Genomic DNA, 7,887 nt, shown 5'->3' with positions numbered 1-7,887 from the left:
ATGAATTAGGTTAAATTTTACCGATTTCATGTAATACGAAATTTCACAAATTCGGTGTAACACCTAAGTACATAACAATCATTGTTGAATTGGATTTTTTTAAAATTAGTATGCCAACTTTAATCTATGATGTCAACGTGACGTTTCGTAAAAAAATATATTTAAAACGGCCAGCGATCACTTCTGTTTTTCTCTCAATCTCGATAACAGCTGAGGTGTCCGAGTGGTTAAGGAGTTGGACTTGAAATCCAATGGGTTCTGCCCGCGCAGGTTCGAATCCTGTCCTCAGCGGATTTTTTGAATTATTTTTTTCTAAATAATCTAAACACAATTTATTATATCTGAAGATGTATTCAGATCTGAATTTGATTGCAGATCTGAATTATTTTTATAATTATTGTGTGTGTTAACAGATTGCAATCTGAAACATCCTTTACATACTTCTCTAAATATTATATTACAACCTTTTTAGGTCCAGTAGGTCTATTCTATACTTATCGACCGCTAAAGTGATACATATTATCAAACTTAGGGTAGGTTTGTATCAAAGTATTGGCACTTATTGTAACAATTACAATTACAACCAACGTATTGTAATTGTTACAATAAGTGCTAATACTTTGATACAAACATACCCTAAGTTTGATAACATCTATCACTGTAGCGGTAGATATGTACATAATATACCCACTGGTCCGACATATTATAATATGAGATGGAAAAATCCATTCGTATCTAATTGGAATGTTCAAAATATAATTTACAATATCGTATAAAATTTCGTTTTCAATGTTGGAAGCACTGTTTAAAATGTAAAATGTCATTTTCAATATTCAGTATTTTTTTTTTAAATAATATGTTGGTATGAGTATGGCCTAAATATTTTAAATTAGTCTAACAAAATCAATCAGGTATCTCGCCACCAAAAACGTGATAGGTAACACACCTGTTGGAGAGAAAAGTAGATAAGTAGCTATATCAGTGGCGAAGGGTGGAGGTAGGTTGTTAAGATTCGCTATACATAGTGCACACTAAACTTTTTTAGTCATATGTATTTGTTTTTATTGAACTAAGACTACAATTTACAGATGGTGTTACTTAGTTTTTAAAAATCAATTAAACCCTGCCTAAACGATACCATAATAGTTTTGGTCTAATTTGGGCAATACGATAAAATTGTGCACACTTTTTCATTCATAGTTATTTGTTTTCGTTGGATTAAAAATACATATTACACATATTGTTGGTTATTTTTTTTAATTCATTAAGCCCTGCATAAACCAAACTATAATAAATAAAACATTCTATTCTACTTATAAAATATTCAAAGTTATGTATGATTTAATTGCATATTTTTAGATATTTTATAGATAGACAAGTATTTTTTGACTATTATCTATTATGGCTTGGTTTCTCAGGGTTTAATTGAATTTTAAAAACTAACCAACACTATCTGTAAATTGTAGTCTTATATCAATGAAAACAAATATGTATGTCTGAAAAAGTTTAATGTGCACTGTTTATGGCGGATCTTAACAGCCTACCTCCACCCTTCGCCACTGAGCTATATACCTACTTGATCATAGCGCAGATACACGGCATTGAAGTGGACGTGCGTAGACGTGCGTCGACGCAGTGTCTTACTATTTGATTCCGATTGCATCCGATTAGAATCAAATAAGACCTACGTCGACATCAATGCCGTGTGTCTGCGCTCTTACTTGTCTAGCATAAAAGGGGTCGCGATCAGTGCTTCATAATATGATGCCAAGTGCCGACTACTCAATAATTTTAATTGATCTGTTTAATAATACAACCAAATGTTAAAAATACACGGAATACCTACCCTTAGTTTTACGTCACAGATCCCTGGGGGTCCGCGGAATAACATTTGGATAACTATGGCCTAAAACTTAGCGACACGTAGCCTGGAGGCCCGCTTCAGGATGTGGGGGCCATGGTAAATAATATTCTTGTTTGTTATCTCATTAAACCAGTGATTGTCATCATTTTTGAAAGACGGAACCCTTGCAGCATTTTGGGCTGACACAGGGGTGGCAGACAAGTTATTTATGAAAGAATGGTGAAGCAGGCAAGTATGATGAGGCCGGCTGGTAATGCCTGCTTCATTCAGTTGTATGAGAAAGCCGATTTCTTGCCCCTCTTTTTATTTAATACCTCTATGTAGACACCCTTGGCGCGTCGCTGATACGTAGGTATCACTATAGACCAGACTTGGGCAAATGCGGCTCTTCGTTGGGTAAGTGCGGCTCCCAATATCTCTTGATAAAAATATAGGTATTTTCTTTCCCCATTATACTTGTATTTTCGCGAGTTTTCCTAGCGAGTCGAAAATATCTTCCAATTAATCAAAGCACGCATTAATTATGAAATAATTTGTTTTTTTTTCTGGAATACTCTATCGCTTGTGGTTTTTTAATAGACTGCATATTATGTCTTTTGCAGCGCTCGAAATGGAAAAATTTACGAACCGGAGCGCACGTCAAATTTTCTGAAGATATTTATATAGTCATCAAATCGTATGTGTATTTTATAAAAATAAGTGTGTCAGATTTTCTATTCTATGGCCTATCTAGCTAAGACGGTCAACATATTTTTTCCACGAGACGGAGCGATAATTTTACAAATTTCACGAGCCGGAACGGCGCTCCGGTGCGTTCCGTTCCATTTCGAATCCTGCTCTTTTGGTAAAATTGCGAAACTAAACTTTTCCTAGGATCTTATGTTTACAAGCTCTTGAAGATTTCCTCACATAATTAGTAACCATTATTAGACAACCTGTAAAGTTGAATTTTACTATAGTTAATACATATTGCATTACATTATTGAAAAAGGCAAGATGTTAGCCCCTATCGGTTGACAGAGGCAAGTGAAAACGCACAAATTGCTGCTAATGTATATAGAATTTATAGCCGTTTTGACTTTTATAGTACACATAATTTAATTATAATATATGTGTTTTAAAAAAATTAACTTACATAGTTTTTATCGATGAATTAAGCAGTTCTATGAGCACGCTGTTAATTGCAGAGCGTTAGAGCGGAGCTCGGACCAGGAGCACGGAGCACTGGAGCAATGGAATTTTACCCCGAGCAGGAGTGGAGCCGGAGCACCGAAAATTTGTAGTGCTCCGTTGCTCCGGATGTTTTTTTTATTATCAAATTTTCGTCCTAAAAACAATGAAAACAGTTAGATATTTTGACAATACATATTATACTTATTAAAACTTTTTACCCGGAGCGGAGCAGACCCTGGAGTGGAGCCGGAGCTGGAATAAGTATTAGGTCCTGGAGCGGAGCAACTCAAAAAAAGGTTCGCTCCAACGCTCTGATTAATTGTCGTTTTCATGTGTTTCTGCCAGTCAATGAACATAAATATTTTGGACTTTGGTGAGGGAGGGCACAATAGATTCCTGTATGAATTGTTGACAGTGCTCGAAATAGAATATCTTAAGAGGCGGAGCGCTGAATAATCAAAAAATATTAAAGTGGGTTTAGATATTTTTCGGATATCATAAGGGCGACATGCCTAGTAATCAGGGTTTCATTTACGCTTGAAGGGGCCCCGCGCTAATACACATTACCCCCCCCCCCAATACCACATTAAATGTAGCTTTTTTTAAATACCTACTCATTTGGGCTCTTATCTTCAAAATTCTAGAAACTCGTACATATATGTATTCCTTTGCTGCAAGGTTCTTTTGTGATTTCAAATTATTTTTCAGGTTCTAGAGACCTACTAATTTAGGGTCCCGGACCTGTAGCCCCTTTTAGCCCTTTGGTAAATTCAGCCCTGCTTGTAAGAGTAAACAATTGCAAATTTGGGGCACATCTGAAATCCGAACAGCCTATACTATATGATAGGCCTTTGTAGGACAAATCAAATAATAAATAACACAAATATTTTGTCTGCAATAAATCACTATTGTTTGCCTGGTTGACGGGCAGTCAGTGCGCGTCCGATGCTTTTGTTTTATTGACGCAATAATTTGGACAATATGAGAGACCCTAAAATCCATAAAAAGGGCATAATTGCTGAACACCGGTTGGGAAGAAATAATTTATGACATACCTAAACATAGATATTTTTATTCTTGCGCGCCCGGTAAAAATGTTACTTCGTTAATATTAAATTTTAAGAAAAACTACATACCAACATGTAATAATATTATCTCAATAACACGAAACGGAACGCAATTTTTAAAGAATCCACGAGCCGGAACGGTATCTTTTAGAATTCCATGAACAGCAACGGCGCTCCGGTGCGTTCCGGTCTATTTCGAGCCCTGATTGTTGATGCATATACGATAGAGGTCAACTGTCAAATATTTATTTTTAGCCCATTTATGATCTGTGTTCACACTTGCCTCATGTTCACACAGTCTTTACCTTACGTGAAATCGTGACTATAGATAGTGTGGCTCTTTATATTATATATTATGAAAATCCAGAATGTGGCTCTCGTTGATCTCATGTACACCCATCCCATAGACATTATTAATTTATTGCTTTTTTTGTATTAAAATAAAAACACACCTTCACGTGATTTTAAATTTGCGCAAAAAAGGTGTTTGACTTTCGTCTAATTGCAAAGTTTATTGGTGGAATGTCCGAATCTAATAATATAATATCATAATAACCGATTCAGGTAACGATAATTTTCAAAATCGTTATTATTTATTGCCCCGCCTCGTTGTTGGAGCGATATGGTAACTTGTTACTTGCAGATCCAGGACCTACCCATTCTCTGAGTGTCGAGGCCACCAAATAAATAAAAATTTATTAATAATAATTATAAGTTTTTAATAATATATTAATAATAATAATAATTACGAGTAAAATACAATTTCTACGTCTGAATTAATCATTTTTTGTACACGTCGCAGGTAAATATTGATTTGGATGACTACAGTCATTTAAAAACTGCGAGCACGTGTTGCTGAAATTTATTGTTTTTGTGTTAAATATAAAGTTAGTGGTAATTATTTTTAGATAATTTTGTAGAAAATATGGTTACTTAACTATGTTGTGTTTAAATTTGGTAGCTGTCCTGACAACACGATGTTATAACGTTTCATAGTTAAGTTAATAAAGTTGAGGTTCTACTGTGCGTTGTACGCAAGAAACAGGGCTTCATTTTTGACCCAGTCTCTTTATATTATTACTTTGACAATTCATACTTCAATTAATTCATGCATTTTTGCCATGGAAACGACACACGTGTGTAGAGTTGGGCATTTCCCGAGAAAATCTCAATTTCGAGATTCGGGATTTCCAGAAAATAATTCTCGAGAAATCTTGAGAAATCGGGAAATTTAAAAAAAACCTGTGAAAACCCTAAAAACAGACAAATTCAAAAAGAATGTGATTTTTTTTATGTAAACAAAATAGAAGTAGGAAAACAAAAATAATTCAACACATTACTTATTAAACTAGAATTTCAAAAAACACAGACTGTCAATCGCTGCGTCTAACAATCGCGTACGCTTTTGAGACACAACATTCCCTGAGTCCTTTTGAGTCGACGTTGGCTTTATTGTGTTAAATGCCCCGATCTGTCCTTGAACGTTTTGTGTTTTTTGTCCACTTTTTTCATATAGATAATCGTTTTTTCAATTAATATTTGATAATAAAGAAATCCCGAATCCCGAGAAAAGATTCTCGAGATCCGGGATTTCCCGAAATGTTAAAAATTTCAGTTCTCGAGATTCGGGATGGAATATCTCGAAAATTTCTCGAGAATTCCCGTGGGGAAATTCCCGAAACCCAACTCTACACGTGTGCACCCGTGTATTGTCTTTGTGGAAGAGAACATTTATTTTGTCCTCGCAAAATGCGGCCGTTTGCCCTTCAAAAAGTAGGTTAAGTTTAAACGGTCCAATAAATTGCAGTAATATTGCCCAAACCTTTGTTCCCCTTCATTCACTGACGAAAGAAGTGTGACTGACAAAATTTAGTGAGCACTATTTGTGTAGAATGTTAACAGCCTACCTTCACCCCTCGCCACTGTTATATTATAATATTGATATCCTGTAAGTATTCTTATATCAGATCAGTTTGATGGTAAAATAAGTTTCCTATATCAATTTTAAATACTTATCGAGCAAAAATACATAGATAATAAAAATTTGTATAAAACTTGTTATTTCCTGGACCATTGTGAGAATTCAGACCAACTTTTTGATTGTACCTTGTTTAACATGTTTCTATATAAATTTTCTTATTTCGATATCATGTTTTTTATTAATTATTGTTTTGTATATGTTACGCCGAATGTGCGAAATGGACTATTACATGAAATGGGCAAAATTTTGCCTAAATCATGAAAAATGCAAGCCCATTGCCTTATTCATGCATTAGACAAAATATCTGCCGAGTGCGTGATTTCGGCAGTAATTTTTTTGCCTAGTTCATGTATTGGACAAATTAGATAGTAGCGCTACGGTGGTATTTTTTGCAACTAAATTAAATGTATCAAATGCTCATGCGTTGGTCAAAATGTACATATATTATCTATGGTCAAAATATAGATGATCGCGCTCCGGTGGTGTTTTTTGCAACTAATCAAACTAAACGAATGTGTCAAATGTCATTGATTATAGTATAAAAATATACCAATCAATAACTACAATGACGTTCAATCCATTTACTATGCGCAAAAAAAATCTAGAGCTATAATATGATAACGGAAGAATTTTATTGAAAAGTATTTGCAATGGTCGATTGAATGTTTGTGATAGTTTGTTGACACTTGATAGCTAACCTCAAAATGGACATTCAGTTGAATAATTTAAATCAGAATTACAAAACCTAACCTAACCTAATAATAATAATATTATATTATGTCCAATTATAACTAATAAAACCATCCGTATTAAATTTACTTTTTCTTTTGTCATGTTGACAGTTCAAGAATTCCATACCCTGGCGAATTCATGTAGGTACTCAGCAGAAAATTTACCTAATTCATGAATAAGGCAACAGGCTTGACCATCACATTAATTAGCCAAAAATTTGCCCATTTCATGTAATAGTCAATTTCGCACATTCGGTGTAACATATAGGTACACCGACGCATCACTAAATGGTTAATTCGACATTGCAAGATTTTATAATAGTTATACATAGAAACATTGCTTTTGCAGCTAAAACAAACAATTTTAATTGAACCTGTTTTGTGACATTTTGTTTGAAAATTATTCTTGTTATGAATAAGCGCTAATATTAATTATCCAGTCAAAAATGCAAAAGGTACACAGTCCACATACGAGTACGTGTACAAAATGGTGGTTCCATGTAAATTATTGTAGGTACATATTACATTTCTTTTCTCTTAAATCTACACTTTCTTATCGGAAAGAGATGAAAAAAATACGCGATGTTCATGGAGCATTGCAGAAAATAATGTTCCAATTATATTAGATCCTAATCTAACCTAATCTAACCTAGCCGACATTTCTTTCACCACAGGAAAAACTCGGCTACAAATCGCAGTTCTCAGTTCCCAGTGAATACGACTAAAATATTCATCAGAATCACCACCACATTGCGCTACAAAGAATTTTCCAGGGTTTTTACAAGATGGTTTCATAGGCCCTGGCCGAATTCAAATTAACAATACCCGATGCGGGTAGACGAATGGATTTCAATAAGGCACATTTCTCACCCGGAACAATTTTCATTTGACCAGCATCAAGTAGAGTAGTTGGCGTGCCAAAATCCTTAAGGCTTATACCTCAGCTGGGGCACGGTCTAAAAAAATCGTGACTAGGCGATGCGCGGATTGTGTAAATGACGCGTGCCGAACGAAATATAATTTTTCATAAAAATTCAACATGCGTCCATTTAATGTTCTGTTTATTGTTCT

General features: G+C 34.6%; 1 non-coding gene across 1 annotated transcript; it reads left to right on the top strand.

Annotated features, from left to right (window-relative positions):
- The first annotated feature begins 209 nt into the window (after positions 1-209).
- Positions 210-291, top strand: TRNAS-UGA (transfer RNA serine (anticodon UGA)). Its single transcript has one exon. It is a non-coding gene; the product is annotated as a tRNA-Ser (tRNA).
- The last annotated feature ends 7,596 nt before the right edge of the window (positions 292-7,887 follow it).

This window comes from Rhyacophila brunnea, unplaced genomic scaffold (genome assembly GCF_057557595.1).
Source record: "Rhyacophila brunnea isolate RB1 unplaced genomic scaffold, BYU_Rbru_1.0 scaffold_24, whole genome shotgun sequence".
Taxonomy (NCBI): Eukaryota; Metazoa; Arthropoda; class Insecta; order Trichoptera; family Rhyacophilidae; genus Rhyacophila; species Rhyacophila brunnea.
Note: the sequence above shows the minus strand (reverse complement) of the source record. Positions and strands in the feature narration are given on the sequence as shown.